The sequence below is a fragment of the Haliotis rubra genome, unplaced genomic scaffold (genome assembly GCF_003918875.1).
Source record: "Haliotis rubra isolate DU_JTF1 unplaced genomic scaffold, ASM391887v1 Scf861, whole genome shotgun sequence".
Taxonomy (NCBI): Eukaryota; Metazoa; Mollusca; class Gastropoda; order Lepetellida; family Haliotidae; genus Haliotis; species Haliotis rubra.
In genome coordinates this window covers 205,168-226,892 of record NW_025767592.1, presented here as the reverse complement: position 1 = coordinate 226,892, position 21,725 = coordinate 205,168, and the positions used below count along the sequence as shown (strand labels likewise).

Genomic DNA, 21,725 nt, shown 5'->3' with positions numbered 1-21,725 from the left:
TTCATGTTTGTTATCAGTTATTAAAAGAGACTGAAACTACTTCAGCTTGTTCTTATTTTATATAAACTATACATTCATTTGGGAAATAACTTAAGAATAAAAACCCTATTGCAATAGTTGTTTCCCCTCAATAGTCACCCCCTCACATCACAATAACAGTTCACTAATACAAAGTGAGTTGTGAGTTACATTATACGACTATAGCAATATTCAGCAAATAGTTGCGGGGACCCTCAATAGTCACAATGTACCCTAGTTTGAAGAAACCACAGCTCACATCACAACTAACGAGTTCACTAACACAGAACTAACAAAATATATTGGTTATAAGCTGTATAAAGCAAACTTGAAATTACTGCAAGCCATCGACTCCGTGTTCCAAATCAGTTGCTATGACAATCCACTCCCATGACAATTACATCAGACTAGCAGAACAATTCAGACTAGAGTCGACATCACAAAAGTTTAAAAGTAGTCCGAACCCTTCAAACAACAGTCCAAACATTGATCCATTACGAGAACTGTTTACATTTACACGTCTAAATGACAGGACATTTCATGTCAACCAGCAATCACTTGATGCACACAAATAATCAATACCAACATATTTCCACATATCGCCACAATTATAACAACCCAAATTCTACCAACAACTGCCGTTTATCACTAACACCAAGTTCCTTAGTGTGTCTCACTTTCCCTGAACCTCATTATTTTCTCTTCCATCCAGCCCTTTCTAGCTTGTTTTTTTTTTTTTTTTATTTAACGCCACACTAAGCAATATTCCAGCTACAATTGGCAGCGGTCTGTGAATAATTGAGACTGGACTAGAAAATTCAGTGATCAACAGCACGAGCATCGATCTACACAATTGGAAACGATGACGTGTCAACCAAGTCAGCAGCCTGATCACCCGACCCTGTTAGTCGCCTCTTGTGACAAGCATGGGTTGCTGAAGATCAATTCTAACCCGGATCTTCACGGGTCCAGTCCTGGCTAGAGTGCTAAAGCCCTAAATGAAGCAAGTCTAGATTCCTTAGGTTCTGAATCTCCTATTCAAATGGGTCTCCTCTTCAGTTTAAAATAAATTATTTGTTTCCGTCAAAATTATATATATTTAGAGACTAAGCATTAGTCTACAAGTTTTCCATCAGTCCCACAAACCACACACACGAGTTAACTCAGTTCCATACATCAAATCTCCAAGAGGATAAATCTCCAAGAAGAGGATAAATACTCCAAAATCCAAGACATTTCCAAGTTTGTAAATGTGGACTTCTTTTCCAGTGCAACAGACCTGCATCGAAGATCCACATTTATTTGCTATTCCTCTAAGGAATACTTCTGTAATGAGTCAGCATTGTGTGCACTGCCAGAAACCATTGTCTAAGGTATCAGTACTGTTCAAATTTTAATTGCCAGTTCAATGAACACAGAAGAAAATTGTCAGGGCAGGTTATACCCCACAAGTCTGTATCAAAGGCCACATGGAACTAGAATGTCTGTAAGAAATAGTCCCAAAGTAAGTCAAAGTTATGGACACTGATAGAGACTCACAGTACAACCAATCTTGTTAACAGCTTAACTAACTTCCTCATTCTACATAGAACTAACAAATAGCCGATATGGTTATTACCAAACAAACTTGTAAATAAGATCCATAAATGTTGGGTATAAAATCCTCCAGCACATAGTCCCACAATAAACTTGGCACTGGCAGAGACCAGAGTCCTTGGTACTAACTTCTTACCAAACTAATGAATGAGTAATACAGGGGGACATGGAAGACCAGAATATGGTATTACCAAACAAACTTGTACAGAAGATCCATAAATGTTGGGTATAAAATCCTCCAAGAAATAGTCCCAAAGAAAGTCAAACTTACCGGCACTGGCAGAGACCAGTCGCCAGTCCTGCTCTCATCTTCAACTAACTTCTTCACTAATACAGAACTAACAAAAAACCAATATCGGTAATAGCCTACAAAACTGTATGGAAGATCCATGAGCACTAGGCATAAAGTTCCTCCAAGAAATAATGGCGAGGTGAGTTAAAGTTACCGGCACTGCTGAGAGACAATGGCACCAATCCTCACATCTGAACTAATGATTTCACCAACACAGAACTATCAAAATAACCAATATTGGTAATACCCTTAGTAACAAACCTGTATGGAAGATCCATGAGTATTAGATATATAAAGTTCCTCCAAGACATAGTCCCTTAGTGTTCAAAGTTACTGGCACTGGTAGAGACCATGGTCCCAGTCCTGCTCACATCATAACTAATGAGTTCGCTAACACAGAACTAACAAAATAACCAATATTATTAATACCCAACAAAACTGTATGGAAGATCCATGAACACTAGGTATAAAGTTCCTCCAAGACATAGTCCCACAGATATTTATGCAAAATTACCAGCACTGGTAGAGTCAACGGCACCTGAGTCCTGCTCACATCTTCACTACCGTTTACGAGTTCGCTAACACAGAACTAACAAAAAAACCAATACCATAATACCCAACAAACCTGTATGGAAGATCCACGAACACTACGTATAAAGTTCCTCCAATAAATAGTCGCAAAATGAGGCAAAGTTACCAGCACTGGTAGAGACCACAGCGCGCCAGCTCTGCTCACATGTTAACTATTGTTAACAAGTTCACTAACACAGAACTAACAAAATAACCAATATTAGTAATACCCAACAAACCTGTATGGAAGATCCATGAGCACTAGGTATAAAGTTCCTCCAAGAAATAATGGCAAGGTGAGTCAACGATACCGACTCTGCCAGGGAGTCATGTAGAGACTGGTGGCCTAGAATCATGGCTGCCTCTGTAGGTGTGATTGTTCTTGACATCTGTGTGTACTGGCAGCCTGTTCCCCCCCAGATGTAACTGATACGGCTGGTACAACCTACTACCTCGCTTCCCACTGCCAGCATCATTACTTACAGCCTGTAGTGCTAGCATAGTGTGTTTCAAGGCCTTCACTATTGTTGCAGTCTAGACTGCTGGCCAATAATGGCAATGCAGTGCTCCAAACTAAGGGAATTGAGATTTATTGTTAAAATATTAAATCATTACCCTAAATGTTCAAAGAGTAAGTGAGTGAGTTTAGATTTACCCCCCCCCCCCCCTTGCGTATCAAGTTGTACTATTATTATAGGACTAGTGTTGTACTGTCAGTATCAGATAAGTGATTTTTTTATGAAATCATTTCCATTATATTTAAGTTGGTTTTGATTAGGTATGATATAAGGCAGGACATACCTGCTTAGTAAACTTACTCAATGACATAATACTTAGGTGAGTAAAATGACTGAAATACCCACATATTTGAAAGCAGTGGCTAACAGAAAATGAAATACCCACTCAACATTCATAATACCAACTCCACAAAAAATTACAGTGGGTACAGTACCCACATGAGCTAAATCTTATCTGGAGCTCTGAGCAACATTCCTGCAATATGGCGACGGTCAGTAAATAACTAGTCTGGACCTGACAATCCACTGAACAACAGCATGAGCATTGATCTGCGCAATTGGGAACCGATGACGGGTGTCAACCAAGTCAGCGAACCTGACCACCCGATCCCTTTAATTCAATTCTAACCCGGATCTCCACGGGTCAAAATCTTCAAAGAAGAGAATTAATGGATTTCAACTTCTTCATCATAAGGAACACAACAGTAAAGTGGTACAGTAAGCTAAGTATGTTTACAACAAACATGCTTCTAACAAACTGAGGTGAGGTGAAATTGGGTTTAACGTCGTGCTTGAGAATATTTCGCTCATATAACGACGTGCATGCGTGTATGTGTATGTGCGGCTGCTTGTACTAGCCCAGACTTAAGCTGGTTTTATAGTGCTAGCCCACTGAGATACCATGCCGCAGTGAAGCATGAATACCCCACTCAGACACATTATACTGACTCCGAGCCAACCAGTCCTTGATGTACCCATTAATGCCGAGCGCCAGGCAGGGACCAACAAGTACCATATTCTAACGTCTTTTGGTATGAGGCGGTCGGGGATCGAACCCGCGACCTTCCGCTCTCCGGGTGGACGCTCTAACCACTACACCACGGAGGCGGTGCTTCTAACATACTGAGCGGTGGTGGGGTAGGTGAGTGGTTAAAGAGTGTGCGCTGATACCAAAGACCTGGATTCGATTACCCACATGGATACACTATGTGAAGGCCATTTCTGGTGTCCCCCGCTCTGCTTTTGCGGGTATATTGCTAAATTATACTCACTCACTCACTCACTCAATAACTGATGAATAAAACAAACTGACTTTTTGGCCCTGATCACTTGTAATACCGTATACCGGGAAATTTTCGAGGTATCTAATTTTTGAGGTTTTCGAGGTTAGAAACGCAACCTCGAAAATATTATATCCATGAATTTTTCCGAACTTCAAACCTTTGGGTTAGATTTCCTATTGATAAGCATTTCAACTGCTGGCAACCAATGACTTCCTGACATGCGCATTAACTCTTTAATGCCTGTCTACAACTAATCTTAACGTTCAGTGACCCTGAACGGCCTGAATAAACAAACAACAGAAATGCGGGTGTCGAGACTATTTAATTGTGTTGTAATTGTTGGTCCAGAATAACATGCATTACATGAAATAGGTAATTCAATCAATGTCTTCCATGTTAAGTCAAACCAACTGTCAATACACTCGGTGTCACTCTCTGGCCAAATGGACTGCATCGGCAATGCCAGGTTTGATGAATGCGGGTCTTTAAGGGGATTGTTTACACAAACATCCTGGGGCTGTAAGGCATCCGTGCAGTTGGTCAGTTTCACTAAAGAGGTCAACTTGTCAGCTTTCTAACAACAACATAGTTTCAGCAGAGACCCATCATACATGCTTATAGTTAGTTGTTAAAAAAACAATATCGTCTGAGAAAAAATGGCGTCATGTTTGAACACTGCCGACAGAGTGTTTCATGGGTCACTTATCACAACAAAGCATCAAAGGGTTGTTTTCATTACTATTATTTCTGCCATGGACTGGTATATCGGTAGTTATAACAGTCAGACGGCAGTTATCACTGGCTACTAGGAGTTTTGCCGATAGCTCAGTGAGTATTAATCCGGTAAGTCATGTTTCTGGCCACTGTCTTCTAAGCTCGAAATTAAAATTGTCTAAAATATTTATATATTTTAGGCCCCCAAACCTCGAAATTTAAATCACCTCGAAAGCTCTGGGGGTCTCAAACCTCGAAATTTTAGTACCTTGAAAATTTCCCAGTATACGGTATATTTCTTTATCGCAATGCATACAACAAAATCATAGACATGAGTGGGACATCCATCAGTTGAAGATGCAAGTGGGTTTTAAATAGGGATTTATCATAGAATCCTGGGACAGCAAAGGGAAGGTACTGTGTATTGAAGGTACTCAGACTGGGCAACCAATGATCCTACAGTCAGCTGACTCCTGTTACCTTATCATGATTACATCAGTTTTAAATGACACACGGACCAATATAAATATTAAAATTCCCAAGGATTTACATCCTCGATAATCTCCAGGGTATACGTTACGATCGCTCTCCACTATACCCTGGATGCATCCACGGCTTGGGGGGGGCGATGACTTTATTACCTCCCTTGGCTGGCTCCGCATTCTCACAGTACCCAATCAGCTAAGCCGCCATTACAACTGAGCTTGCCAGTGTCAACAAAGATAGCAGGCGCAGTCGTGAAGGTTTGTTTGCAGTGCCACTCAAATTTTGGGGGAAATAATAAAGACAAATTCAGAGATCTAAAACTTTAAAAAGAATATATGAAAGAACTCCTTCTACTTCTTTCAGAGTACCTTTGCATTAATTGTGTTGCCAAGTTTAAACGGTTAGATAATTTAAGACACGAAAGTGAGTAGTGATTGGTACACTCAACTTCCCAGCATAGGCACCTGACTGGATAAAAACCCAGCCAAGGGAGGTAATAAAATCATCGCCCCAAGCCGTGGATGCATCCAGGGTATAGTGGAGAGTGATCGTAACGTATACCCTGGAGATTATCGAGGATGAAGGATTTATTAAAGTCTTGCTGTACTCCATTCTTGTACATAGAGCTTTCCTTCCATTGTAAACAGGTCTGCTTGAAAATGACTGCAATAAAGTGAAAAACTACATGTACCAAACTTCCTACCTCAGACACAGTAACAGGGTTCTACAGAGCTACAGATAACATTTTGGGTCATTGAGTTATGTACTCGCTTGTTTTCATCTCAATTGGGTATCCTAATTTTCATTTGAGTAACCAAATATATTGTACCCACCACACTCAAGCTCATTTGGGTATTTTGCCATTGTCCATTAATTTTAAACATTGTAAAGATTAAATATTATTCACATTGGATCTGTAATATGAGAAACGATAAGAAAGACCGCAAGTTGCCAAGTTCATGTGTTGAAGTGGAACCTCTTAATATACCTCTGTTATTTTATCTGTGCACCGCTACGCTAGCTAAGATTCGACATTTTGTGTGTACGTATGTAAGATCAAATTTATTCAGTATTTGCAAACATTTAAGCGTACTTGTACGCAACTGACTTAATAAGAATTGAGTTTTCACATAATTATTTGTGTAACTTACACAGATACGCAGCTTATCTGTACCTCTGGTTTTATACTTGGGCTGGCTATCGTTAGAGATCATAGGGATCAATAATTGTAACTAAATATTAATCGATTATCAATAAATATAAAAAACCTAACTGTGAGCATTGTAAATATGCCAAAAATATCTAAAAAATATGAATATATTTCACATCACTGGTTTGTGGTGACACATTATTGTCTGGACTTCTAACAAAACAGCATCCTGAACACAGTTTAGAAGCAGACCATGGATAGTCCTAAATGTGTATATTGTTTGAGAAAATTAAACCTAATTTCTGTCACAAAGGTTAATGTATGAAATTATTGCTAACACAATTTTCCTATCGATAATAATATATAATTTTCCTATCGATGATATTTCTGATTATCAATCATTTTAGCCATTCCTATTTTACATAACACTGACCTGTATGTCCAGTAAGCACAAAAGTATAGAACGGATGCAGACATGAAAATAGAATGCATTCCAAGGTGCCCACAAGAAAAATTTTGTACCCAATTCTTGACAAGAAATATTAAGGTTCTGTCATTAAAGTGATAATCAAATGTTAAAGTGAACTACACCATTCCATTACTTTACAGTACCTTCAGACCTGCCTGGCGCTCGGCATTAATGGGTACAAGGACTGGTCGGCTCGGAGTCAGTATAATGTGTCTGAGTGGGGTATTCATGCTTCACTGCGGCATGGTATCTCAGTGGGCTAGCACTATAAAACCAGCTTAAGTCTGGGCTAGTACAAGCAGCGGCACATACACATACACACGCATGCACGTCGTCATATGCGTGAAATATTCTCAAGCACGACGATAAACCCAATTTCACCTCACCTCACCTTTATAAATGAAAGTGACAAGTACAGCCAAGAACGACAACTCTGCTTCCCTCATAACAGCTATCCACCGACACTCAACCACTATCATAAACCTGATGTCTACCGAAAACATAAAGACTATTAAACAAATCGGAAAATATCTCAGTAATGTCTTAAAGCTACACAATTAACACCGCATTATTAATATTTTTCAATGTAACTGTTATTATGCATGCATAAATCTTTACCCAAACTCTTATGTACGTTGTATGGGCCTGAGGCCTTAAAAATTGAATAAATTCTGTCTGTCTGTCTGTCTAAATGAATTATCTGGTATTGCCTCCCTTGTTTTGAAGGTCAAGGTTAACCCGTGCAACCCCTGGTTGACTTGTCCTGTTTTGATCCCTTAATGTCCAGCACGGTTTTACGTCCAGTATTGTTTTACGCCACTTTTAACAATATTCTAACAATAATGGTGGGGGACACCAGAAATGGGCTTCAGACATAATACAATGTGCCCATATTGGGAATCAAACCTGGGTCTTCAGTGTGACGAGGGAACACTTTAACCACTAGGCTACCCCACTGTCGCCACAAGGCAAGGTAGTAAGAGAAGAAAAACAGAAGGTAAAAAAACACACAACAGAACACATCTCTTGATGTACACACTCACTGAACACAGTCTGTTCAAAAAGTCATGTAATCGAATAGTTTCTCATTCCTCGTCTCCAAGGAATTAGTGAATTATTAATCACATCACAAGAATAACACCTCTCTATAGACTCAGCATTATCATGAGATTTGAAGCCCATAAAAAGTATATTACATTTTGAAAAAAATAAATCGATTCTGAACACAATAAAAAATTGATGAGAGTGGTTAAAACAAGATGCTTGCATGAAACAAAAGTTTTCCATCCAGTAAGTATTTCATTTTTGTTTGTTTATTGTTCACCAACATTCCAGCTATATGGTGTAACAGTCTGTAAATAACAAGTCTGGACCAGACATTCCAGTGATCAACAGCATGAGCATCAATCTCAATTAGGATACAATGACGTCAACGAAATAAGTGAGCCTTACCTCCCGATCTAGTTAGTTGCCTCTTATTGTTAAAAAAGAAAAGAAACCTATGATTTACTGCATTTTGCCTTTTATCTTATTTTAGGGTGAATACATTTTGAAACAAGCCCAAATAATGTGAGCAAGGCTCCCACCGTGACTCACAACTTCATCTAACAAACAATAATAATTATCCCTGACCAAAAAACAAGATCTGTATCAAAAATATCAAATCAATTTGATGAGGGACCTTTTATCAAGTTCAAGAGATGTATCGATGAGAGATTTATACCCCCTGGTGACCTTTTAGGTCATGGGGTATAACAAATGCTTTTCTGTCACTTCGGGTGCCTTTGCTAAAGCAAGCAGGAGAGAACCAAAGGCAGGTGAGTGAGTGAGTGAGTGAGGAGTGGAGTGAGTGAGTGAGTGAGTGAGTGAGTGAGGAGTGAGTGAGTGAGTGAGTGAGTGAGTGAGTGAGTGGAGTGAGTGAGTGAGTGAGTGAGTGAGTGAGTGAGTGAGTGAGTGAGTGAGTTAAGTATTACGCCACTTTTGGCAATGTTCCATCAATATCACGACGGGGACACCAGAAATGGGCTTCAAACATTGTACCCATATGGGGAATCAAACCCGGGTCTTTTTTGGCATGAAGAGTGAATGCTTTGACCAATAGGCTACCCATCCTCATGCTCAAGGAAATAAAAAGATTATCAGATTATTTACCGTCATGGAATAGGTTTTCATATGCAAGAGAAGTGATACTCCTCAAAGTCTATAGACAGACCTCCATAATGAGCCACTGGCATTCTACCAACACATGCATTCATCTTACGATTTTGAATTTGAAGAAGAAGCTTTAAAAGCTATGCGTAATTTAAAATATTTAACACAAACCACCTGCCTTCACAAATTAGAGCGTAAGTGAAATCATTAATTTTTAACTCAAGTTGTAACCTGAGAGTAACCATGGTAACACTAGCTTTTAAAAATGTTGCCTTTCACTGAAGTTATCCAAGGGAAAACTGTCTACATCATCACTGAAAACTCATTGATTAGCCTGTGCCTGAAATTTTTGTTCAGTTTCCATCCTGCTCTGATGTCGATTTTTATGAACCAGAGAGCATTCATCCCCGACATGAAAATGGCAAGCAATCTGACTGTGATTTCTCATGGGATTCAACGATAAGGTTTCTGGAATGCCTCTGACGTACTAACGAGGTGAAGCTAATTAAGTGGCCACATTCGGCCATTGGACTGTCCGGCCCACCTGGCGCACACATCACACGCAGGAACACATTTGATTACTTCCGCTCACAGGCCACATATAGTGTGTCTGGATTAACACTGAAACCTGCGATTTCTCAGTATGGTAGTGTCAGGTTTAGGTGGGAAGGAAGTGATATGGTCTGAGGAGTTTGAGTCCCCATGGGTCACCGTGTTGACTGGCCTTGGATCATATTGAAGTAAATCAGGTTTCAATCTATGGACAAGAGTGAGTGAGTGAGTGAGTGAGTGAGTGAGTGAGTGAGTGAGTGAGTGAGTGAGTGAGTGAGTGAGTGTGAGTGAGTGAGTGAGTGAGTGAGTGAGTGAGTGAGAGTGAGTGAGTGAGTCAGTGAGTGAGTGAGTGTGTCAGTGAGTGAGTGTGTCAGTGAGTGAGTGTGTCAGTGAGTGAGTCAGTGAGTGAGTGAGTGAGTGAGTGAGTGAGTGAGTCAGTCAGTCAGTCAGTGAGTCAGTGAGTCAGTCATATCAAAGCACTGACCACATCAGATGTGAATGAATTGTCTGTTTGGGATTTTCACTCAGCAATATTCCAGCTATCTGATTGTGGTCTGTAAATAATCCAGTGATCAAAAGCATGAGCATCTATCTACAGAATTGGTATACAATGACATGTCTCAACCAAGTCAGAGAGCCTGACCACCAGATCAATTCTAAACCAGATCTTCACGGGTATAAAGAAGCATGAGTGAGTGAGTGAGTGAGTGAGTGAGTGAGTGAGTGAGTGAGTGAGGAGTGAGTGAGTGAGTGAGTGAGTGAGTGAGTGAGTGAGTGAGTGAGTGAGTGAGTGAGTGAGTGAGTGGGTGAGTGAGGTTTTGTGCCACTTTTAGCAATATTCCAGCAATATCACGGCAGGAGACACCAGAAATGGGTTTCACACATTGTACCCATGTTGGGAATCAAACCTATTTCTTCAGCTTGAGAAGCGAATGCCTTAACCACTGGCTTCCCCACCACACTTGCACTGAACTCCTGAGAACAGGTTGTGGTATTCATTCAGTTTAATTCAAAGTAACTATGTTTACATCTGCTCAGCCATGTGCTTGAGTTCATAGGGTAATGAGATAGTGAGATGGAAGTGCTTTAGTTAAGCTGAAGGGTTCGTTGTGGGCATGCATACTACAGATATTACCACAGCTGTACAAGAAATTAACCAAACTGGAACACAGAAAGATTCCCAATGATGATTTGGACCAGACTATCCAGTGATCAACAGCTTGGGCATCAATCGCAATTGGGATATGATGACATTAGTGTCAACCAAGTCGCCAAACTGAATCCTGATAGTCGCCTTTTACGACAAGCATGGGTTGCTGAAGACCAAGTCTAACCCGGATCTTCATGAGTAGGCAGGAACTGTCATACTGATGTATGAGAGTCATTCTGGAGTTGTGTATAACAATACAGCATCATACAGTCATGTATTCATATATTCAGCGATTCACAGTATCATGCACCATTCAGCTGTAATCAGACCCGTGAAGATCCGGGTTAGAAGTGATCTTCAGTAACCCGTGCTTGACATAAAAGGCGACTAACGGGATCGGGTGGTCAGGTGGATGACACATGTCATTGTATCCTAATTGCGTAGATCGATGCTCATGCTGTTGATCACGGGATTGTCTGGTCCACACTCGATTATTTACAGACTGCCGCCATATAGCTGGAATATTGCTGAGTGCGACTTAAAACTAAACTCACTCAATCTGTGACCCCTGAAACTACAATATGACCTGGTTTCAGTTGGGTTACAGGAACATAGACCTGTCCACTGTTTAGGTATACTTACACTTAAGTCTATAAAAATATATAATTTTGAAACAAACAATTCTGTTTAAATTGAAAAGGAGAACAAGTGAGCTTGGAGACCTTAAAGTGAGGAAATCCAGACTTGCGTCATTTATGGCTTCTGAATTGCAGAAAGGGCTGGGCGGAAGATAAAATACTGTTTTTCAGGGATTGTGAGACAAACCAGCTCTTATGGTACTCACATACTGTTCTCTTTCCTTAGTACATACATTTCTGCATACCTGAACATACTTGTGTTACATACCTGTCATACCTGTGTCAAGAACGACCTTTCATCTTTAGTCCTTAGGCAATGAAATTCTGAATACTGAAGTCTCAGTAATGCGTTGGGATCCAATCCCTGCACAATAGTTCCACTCAATAAAATCGATGCAAACAAGATTTTCATCAGGTTTGATACACTGATTTTTATAGGTTGCTATGACAACATCGGTATTTTGTTTTTTTTGTCGCTGTAGAACCTTGTAATCTCCCTTGACAACACCATGTCCCTTTTCAAAGCTAGAAACCAATGTCACAGACTGAGTTCTTTGATTAGCAGTAAAAGCGTTCACCTCTTAGCGCTGAAGATCTGGGTTTGATTCCATGGATAGAAATACTTTTCTTCTAAGTGTGCCTTAGGGCACCAGGTAAATATTTTAGGTGTGCCTTTCAGAAATCAAGTGTGCCCACATGTTTTTAGAATATATGACAGTAGCAAGGATGATGATGTTTGAAATGCATTGTCAGAAAACAACAAATGTAACCAGTTTTCGGTTATCACTGATATGTCTTCTGCTTAAGATGGCTTTCTTATGTTACATTTGTTCTGCTTTCCCATCACCTTTAATAGCTAAGAATCGTGTGAGAGGTTCACTTTTTTCAATATGTCAAACATACACAATTTCCTCATCAATAATCAAACCATCAGTACTCCCATCACTCTAAATGGAAAAACAACCAGATTGCTTCACATCATCCATCTTAATTCCAGTGATTTCCTGGGTGATATAAGAGAATAAATGTTTTTGCTTGTTTGTCATTTGAGTAAGTGTTTTGTTTTGGGGCTTAAATGACTAAAGATGTGCTATGTCTCAAAAATATTAGGCGTGCCATAAGGGCACCAAGAACATTTTTTATTTGTGCCATTTTCATATTTACCGTGCCATGGCACGCTAATACATGGGGTATTTCGAACCCTGTATTCCCAACATGGGGACAACGTGCAAAGCCCATTTCTGGTGTTCTCTGCTGTGATATTGCTGGAATATTGCTAAAAGCAGAAGAAATTAACACAATCACTCACTTACTCATTGACTAAAGAATCTGAGCTGTTGTTGTCCCAAGGTTGCCAAATAAAGTTTAGATGATTTCATGTTGTGAACGTAAATTGAAAATATTTGTTTAAACAGACTGTCCCATAAATCTAGCCCCCTATTTAAGAACATATATATATCTACAAAAAAGATCCAAATGGAGCCCAGAACAATCCTTATTAGCCTGAGCTGAGGCCATCTAGACCGGTAAATCATTTAGGACATTGTTGAGTAGTACGCCAATTCGATCAAATAAGTATTTGTTGCAGCTCACAATACTTTCATTGTGCTTCTCTTTCACATCCGCCATTCTCTGGAATGATTTGCCCTTCTGCATTAAAAACTCTGGAACACTGTCTACCTTCCAGTCAAACTTCAAAACTTTCCGCTTCTTAAAATGTCACCCTGATGCCTAGTCTAGCTGTGTTAACAAAAGCGCCACGAGCCATCACGTGGTGTTTGGAAACTGTGCACTATACAAGATGACTTATTGTTATTATTTCCTTAGGCAAAACAGTAAAGTTTATGTAAAGATAACATCTTGAAGATACCAGATTCTCAAATATGAAATATAATCTGAGAAATATAATCTTGTGGAATCTTAAGTTTCCATAAGTATGTACGACTGTATGATGATTCCGAATGTGGTCACGTGTCATCACGTGATCTCGTCTCAAGTTAAGAGAGAGATAATGGTAAGGTTTATGAATCTATGTGAAAGGATTGACACAGCACTATTTATCACAAAATTATTTCTCACAAAAATATAAGACTGGGACCCGGTTGCATCAAACTTTAATAAAGCTTTAATCGTTAATTAAACTATGATTAGTTTAATCATTGATTATCTTCAGTTGCAGGAAACCCTTAAGAAAGGAATCCCTTCATTAATCCATCATTAGGCTAATGAAGGTTTGGGGTTATCATCAACTCGTCATTAGCTGTATCAACATGGCAGACGATATAATGTTCCATCAACTTGGACGTCGGAGAAAAGAGAAATCAAATGTCCTGTAAACAATGAAGCCATGCCTCTCAAATCTGAAAACAATCCACTAAATGATTGTAAAGTTATTGGTGAGTGAGTGAGTGAGTGAGTGAGTGAGTGAGTGAGTGAGTGAGTGAGTGAGTGAGTGAGTGAGTGAGTGAGTGAGTGAGTGAGTGAGTGAGTGAGTGAGTGAGTGAGTGAGTGAGTCTTCCCACATTGTACCCATGTGGGGAATGTCAGCTTGACGACCGACCACTTTAACCACTGTAGAATAATTGGAGCAAATCGACAATTTCCAAACTAAGCCATTTTATCTGTTTGAAATCATGGCACAATAAACGTCACAGCACAACTTTATCAGTAGGTACCTTATGTTCTCGACTAATACAATTACATATTGCTACTGGCAGTGTGAAAACTAGTTTCCAAACTTTGCTAGCAAGTCAGGCTAGCTATGACTGAAAGTTACCTGCCCACAAAATATTTCACGAAATTTGAATGTAGAAACTAAGCAAAAGATTACAAAAACAGAAAAAGACACAGTTGGCATGACACAGGTTTCATCATTAAGCTGCTAATATAATGAACTTTTTCATCAGGTCATAATGTTGCATGATTTAAAAGTGTGTTTTAACTTAACAAGTGTGATATATTTGCAAAATGACCCCATTAAAATTCACTAGCCAGTCAGGCCAGTGACTGTGGAGATTTACTAGCCTGACTGGATTTTTACTTGCCACGGACTATTTCACACACTGGCTACAGGCACAAAACAACATTCACTCAATAATTAATCGCAATAACCAGATAACTGACATTCCTCAATTTCATCGGACTCATCTCCCCATAAAATCTATACAAATATAATCACATTATACACATTATGAGTTGATTATCGGACCAGACCCGTGTAACGATTGTCATGGAGGCTAGCGGTATATTAATTAATTACACTGAACCCAATGTCCCGAGCACAAAACGCCATGTGATGATTGTATGTCGGCAGAAATAAATCAGGGAAGACTGGTTTAATTGATGTTAGCGCTGCAGGTGTTGTCAGATCAATATTGATATCTCTTGATGACAATGGCATCAATGTTTTCGACACTGATTCTGCTATTTACACATACTGGCTATATACATCTCTCTCACAAATCAATTTGAACATTTTTTTGTCAACAATGTATACAGACTGTGTACATGTGATGAAGATTGTAAAGACAGATTTATCATTTTATCAGAGTGGGATGTGTGTTTATTCAGAAAGGGGGCCACCGGCCCTTTATACACATACATGTCAGAAGGATTCAAGATATGACATGAAGCGCCATAAAAGTGACGGAATGGACATAGAGGTATAATTGTACATGAGACTACATAATTTATTTCAATCTTGGCAATCATCTTTGGACAGTAGCTGTAAATGTCTTTACTATAAGCAATTCAAATCTTTGTTAAATGTTGAGAGCTACTTGATAAATAATGATATCCCTCAATATTTAAAAACTATATATCCCCGATTTCGGTGCTGTAATTTTAAACTAGCAGTTGAAACGGGCAGATACACTGATGTTGCATATAATGAAAGGCATTGCCTGTTTTGTAAATTAAATGGTATCTTCGTTGTTGAAGATGAATGGCATGTGTTTTATATCTGTGATGCATATTCTCATATCAGAAATAAGTACATATTAAAATATTTTAGTAAATGTCCATCAATTATTAATTTTATATCAATATTACAGAGTAAAAATGTTAATATTATCAAGGATGTATGTCTATTTTTATACTTTGTTGACAAGAAACACAAATCTAAATGAGATATATATGTGCTCTACTTATCATCAATTTATGTACATGTATTTTGGGCCGGAGGCCTGTTACTGAAATAAAATTCTGTTCTGTTCTGTTCTGTTAATTGTACAGAGATGTGAACACAAGATCAGCAGGATGCCAAATATTTCATACGTTTTATCATAGCTAAAAATATATATTTAGAAAGGTTGTTTATAACAATATTATTTTGAGAAGTAAACAGTAGAGCTAGCTTGTTTTCAGAAGGATATACATAATAAAAACGTGGTATGAGAGATGCTCTCAGATCGTCATACAATGGACATTCAAGGCAAAAATGGTATTCGGATTCGATCATAGGAATAACACACAAGGGACACAACCGTTCGTTGCGTGCAAGATTTAAACGTCTTCCATGTTCAACCATTAACATATGATTTGAACAGCGAAATCTACAATGATATGAAGACTACTAGCACAATTTAGCAGTGGGATACACAATGAGTGAGTGAATGAATTTAGTTTTACGCCACACTCAGCAATATTCCAGCTACTTAGCAATGTTCAAGCTATATGGCGGGAGTCTGTAAATAATCGATCTGGACCAGACAATCCAGTGATCAACAGCATGAGCATCGATCTGCATTTTTGGGAACCGATGACAAATAAACAATGAACATCACCTAAATCCCAAAGTGAACAAAACCAACGGAAAGAGTCTGACCATTTTTGTTTGTTTGTTGTTTAATGCCGCACTCAGCAATATTCCAGCTATATGGCGGTGGTCTGTATATAATCGAGTTGGGAACAGACAATCCAGTGATCAACAGCACGAGCATCTATCTGCGCAATTGGGAACCGATGACATGTGTCAACCAAGTCAGCGAGCCTGACCACCCGATCCGTAAGTAACCTGTGACGACCAATTCTAACCCAGATCTTCATGAGGGGAGACAAGCATGGGTTTGTTAACGTGTGGTATACAGTCAACTGGGGAATTAGCTAAAGTTTAAGATGAAGTGTACGTACAATGCGTTGACAAGACAAAGGAATACGTTGAGCTCAAACTTCTTTAGTTACATGACAAACAAATACACAAGACATAAATGTGGTGAGCGGAGTACCTGCTCAACCCCAGGACGTTTCCTACGAGCGGCATTATCCTGCTCGTGGTCGTCCCTACACACAGACAGTCGACATCCCGGACTCGTACCCTTCACAGTCTAGATGTGAGCATACTAAGTATATATATACAGTTTTTGACAACAATGGACAGGCGACGAATCATCAATGGACAGACAGAAAAACAATAGCACTTCCTTGACCAGTTGATGTGATGGCAGACACGGCCAAGGGGGATTACCAATGAAGATTATAAATGTCTTATACAATAATTAATTGCCTGACAAGTCAATGTACAATGCGGAAGGGATAAGGATTTACAGCAGTGATTAAGATTACAGGTTAGCGTCATATATATATATATATATTACAATAAAGTCTCACATGTCTTGACAACATAGTTTTGGACTTTTTAAATATTTGGATGATGGCTGTCCTGAATAATTCAATATAACAGGTTGCTGAAGACCAATCTAACCTGGATCTTCATGAGCATCACGAGGGGAGACAAACATGGGTTACTGAAGACCAATCTAACCTGGATCTTCATGAGCATCACGTGGGGAGACAAACATGGGTTACTGAAGACCAATCTAACCTGGATCTTCATGAGCATCATGAGGGGAGACAAACATGGGTTACTGAAGACCAATCTAACCTGGATCTTCATGAGCATCATGAGGGGAGACAAACATGGGTTACTGAAGACCAATCTAACCTAGATCTTCATGAGCATCATGAGGGGAGACAAACATGGGTTACTGAAGACCAATCTAACCTGGATCTTCATGAGCATCACGAGGGGAGACAAACATGGGTTACTGAAGACCAATCTAACCTGGATCTTCATGAGCATCACGAGGGGAGACAAACATGGGTTACTGAAGACCAATCTAACCAGGATCTTCATGAGCATCACGAGGGGAGACAAACATGGGTTACTGAAGACCAATCTAACCTGGATCTTCATGAGCATGAGGGGAGACAAACATGGGTTGCTGAAGACCAATCTAACCTGGATCTTCATGAGCATCATGAGGGGAGACAAACATGGGTTACTGAAGACCAATTCTAACCTGGATCTTCATGAGCATCATGAGGGGAGACAAACATGGGTTACTGAAGACCAATTCTAACCTGGATCTTCATGAGCATCATGAGGGGAGACAAACATGGGTTACTGAAGACCAATCTAACCTGGATCTTCATGAGCATCACGAGGGGAGACAAACATGGGTTACTGAAGACCAATCTAACCTGGATCTTCATGAGCATCACGAGGGGAGACAAACATGGGTTACTGAAGACCAATCTAACCAGGATCTTCATGAGCATCACGAGGGGAGACAAACATGGGTTACTGAAGACCAATCTAACCTGGATCTTCATGAGCATCACGAGGGGAGACAAACATGGGTTGCTGAAGACCAATCTAACCTGGATCTTCATGAGCATCATGAGGGGAGACAAACATGGGTTACTGAAGACCAATCTAACCTGGATCTTCACTTGAGCATCATGAGGGGAGACAAACATGGGTTACTGAAGACCAATCTAACCTGGATCTTCATGAGCATCACGAGGGGAGACAAACATGGGTTACTGAAGACCAATCTAACAAGGATCTTCATGAGCATCACGAGGGGAGACAAACATGGGTTACTGAAGACCAATCTAACCTGGATCTTCATGAGCATCACGAGGGGAGACAAACATGGGTTGCTGAAGACCAATCTAACCAGGATCTTCATGAGCGTCATGAGGGGAGACAAACATGGGTTACTGAAGACCAATCTAACCAGGATCTTCATGAGCATCACGAGGGGAGACAAACATTGGTTGCTGAAGACCAATCTAACCTGGATCTTCATGAGCATCACGAGGGGAGACAAACATGGGTTACTGAAACCAATCTAACCTGGATCTTCATGAGCATCATGAGGGGAGACAAACATGGGTTACTGAAGACCAATTCTAACCTGGATCTTCATGAGCATCATGAGGGGAGACAAACATGGGTTACTGAAGACCAATTCTAACCGGGATCTTCATGAGCATCATGAGGGGAGACAAACATGAGGGGAGACAAACATGGGTTACTGAAGACCAATCTAACCTGGATCTTCATGAGCATCACGAGGGGAGACAAACATGGGTTACTGAAGACCAATCTAACCTGGATCTTCATGAGCATCATGAGGGGAGACAAACATGGGTTACTGAAGACCAATTCTAACCTGGATCTTCATGAGCATCATGAGGGGAGACAAACATGGGTTACTGAAGACCAATTCTAACCGGGATCTTCAACTCGCATGATGATTAAAACCAGCAGCTAGACACCTGGATTTACATGTTAGTTTCACTCTATATATACAGTCATCCCTCGCCATAACACGGGTCTTGGGGGTCCATGGATGACCCCCGCGTTATTAGACACCCGCCTTATAGTAATGATTACATAACTCGGAACAAAGGCCAAGTAAAATCGTATTTTCCATGGACATAACAAAACTGCTATTTCGTGTATTGTGCCCAGTCAAAACTATATTGTATTGTTGGAGGTGGAAAAAAACCAAAAACTTTGTAAATGAAAAAAGACGTATGTACAGTGGACTCTGTCAATACCGGCCTCTCTTAACACCGGCACTCTGTCTACATCGGCACAAAGTTTCAGTCCCGGCAGAAATGCACGTTATTATCATTTAGAAACTTCTGTAAACATCGGCATCTGTCTATTCAGGATATCGGCATTGTTTTTCAGTCCCAACGAACAAGTTGTTATGAAAACGAATCTGTAAAAACCGGCACCTGAAAGACGACGTAACCCTTTGATGCAATTAGGTCCAAATGATGTAACAACACAATTCGCTCTGACTCCCGAGATTATTCAGAAACGGGAAGTGTTAATCAGTATCTTGTTAATCAGTGAGTGGTACGTAACACTTACCCAGAGTAATTAATGCATATAGTGGGCAGTTTGACTGTATAAACAAGCAAGTGTTTACATGTTGTTGATTAGCGCATTATTGACTCGAGATTATTCAGAAACGGGAAGTGTCAATCAGTTTCGTGTTAATTAGTGAGTGGCACGTGTCACTTACATAGAGGCGAATCGTTTGATGGCGTGTATCGGTCGAAAGCTCTGAACATCAACAATATCACTGTACTCTTGCCGAGAGTATTTTCACATTTGTAAGAAGCGATTTTATTGGATAAAGATTGGTTTCTAACGACGCTTTTTCACTACACTCTGCTTATAAGGGTCGTGATTGGTCAAAATCAGACACGTGACCTAAGCAGCCAATCATATTATGGAAATGGATACCGTCCCCTCGTAAACGAAAAGTTTTAGATTAAGACAAAAGTTTTTGGGTAAATAATGCTATTCTGAACATATTAAGAAAGACATCGCTACCTATACGTAAATCATGGAACGTATTGGACATATCGTGCTAGGTTATGGCCTATGACAAAAATGCTTCACGCATATATTTTCACATTAAGCATCGTGTGAAAGCCGAGATGTAACTTGTCAGTGACTTGACTTACATTGCATGATCGCTCAAAAGAATGGAAATAGTAATTTTATATGTACGTTTGACAACTTTTATGAATGTTATTGTTGATTTCAATTTATTTAATGATTTCCTCGATGTTTGAAACATCGTTACTTTGCTCTTTGACAATGCTATTGTAGACCCGCTGCGAAGCATAAACAAAAATCGTTGTTTGCAATAACATTGCGAAAAATAGTTTATAATTTTAATTCTGCCGATAATATATGATCAGTTGAAATTTAATAAGAGATTTCAGACATTTTTATTTGATTTAAACAACATGAATGTGCATTCAGACACTGCCTTGTTTCTTATTCAAACATTTTGTTAATGCTAACGTGACAGTACGACAGCGAACTTCCGTGTGCGCAGGCGTCATAAGCGAACCTAGCTAAACCGGCACTCTGTCAAAACCGGCATTTTTACTTGGTCCCGACTGATGCCGGTATTGACAGAGTACACTGTACATGAAACTTGCAATCAAACATCACAAGACATGATAATTCAATTGTTGTTCCTGTCATGCTACCTGTTATTCGACTAAGCCGGAAACAGCAATCAGCTGGGCACAGATTGGTGTTTTGGTCCAACGTACCGGTGATTCAGTTAAAAACGATCCAAAAATATAACATCAAAGACTTTCTTTTCCATTATCAGAATAATTTATATGTCAAGCAGTTATTCTAACAGAGATCTTATATATTGCTATCGTATAAGTATAATGCATGTTTTCTACGAACATATTTAACATAATAATTAGCATTGCTAAGCACTTTGGGTTACCTGGCTGGATACATTTTACGTATTCAAAATGATCTTTCTTAAAATGATATATTTACCATTTAGTAACTTAATAATTCATATATTCTCTTACTGCTGAAAATCAAGTTAGGTTTGTTTGTGATGTACGCATGTGGCTGTATAATATCGAATATGCTAAAACAACATTACAAAATGTCATCACTCGCACACAAGGGAATAAATCTACTTCATGTTAACCCTCAGGTGCTTTCCAAGTTCGCTAGACACCTGGATTAACATGTTAGTTTCACTCTATATTCAAAATGACGGTGAAATCTATCTTAAAATGATATATTAACCATTGAGGAATTCAATAATTCATTTATCCTCATTACTGCTGGAAAATCAAGTTAGGTTTGTTTGTGATGTTAAGCATGTGTCTGTATAATATCGAATATGCTAAAACAACATTACAAAATGTCATCACTCGCACACAAGGCAATAAATCTACATGTTAAACCCCCAGATGCTCTCCAAGACTGGAAAGTAAATGTCGGAGCGTGTGAGGCATAGCGTCAAACTTGCAGCAGACAAAAACAAATATTGAGATATTC

The 21,725-nt window shown here is 39.5% G+C and overlaps 2 protein-coding genes across 4 annotated transcripts in view; both read right to left on the bottom strand.

Moving 5' to 3' along the window:
* The window catches only part of LOC124262958 (5-hydroxytryptamine receptor 1-like), a 56,919-nt gene extending 53,994 nt beyond the window's left edge, over positions 1 to 2,925 (bottom strand). Inside the window, exon 1 of the mRNA XM_046697574.1 lies at positions 2,716 to 2,925. The gene's annotated coding sequence lies outside the window, so the exon portion shown is untranslated. The remainder of the gene's footprint in view (positions 1 to 2,715) is intronic.
* The window catches only part of LOC124262957 (dipeptidyl peptidase 2-like), a 133,697-nt gene that overhangs the window by 101,675 nt on the left and 10,297 nt on the right, over positions 1 to 21,725 (bottom strand). The gene's annotated exons all lie outside the window — the stretch shown is intronic.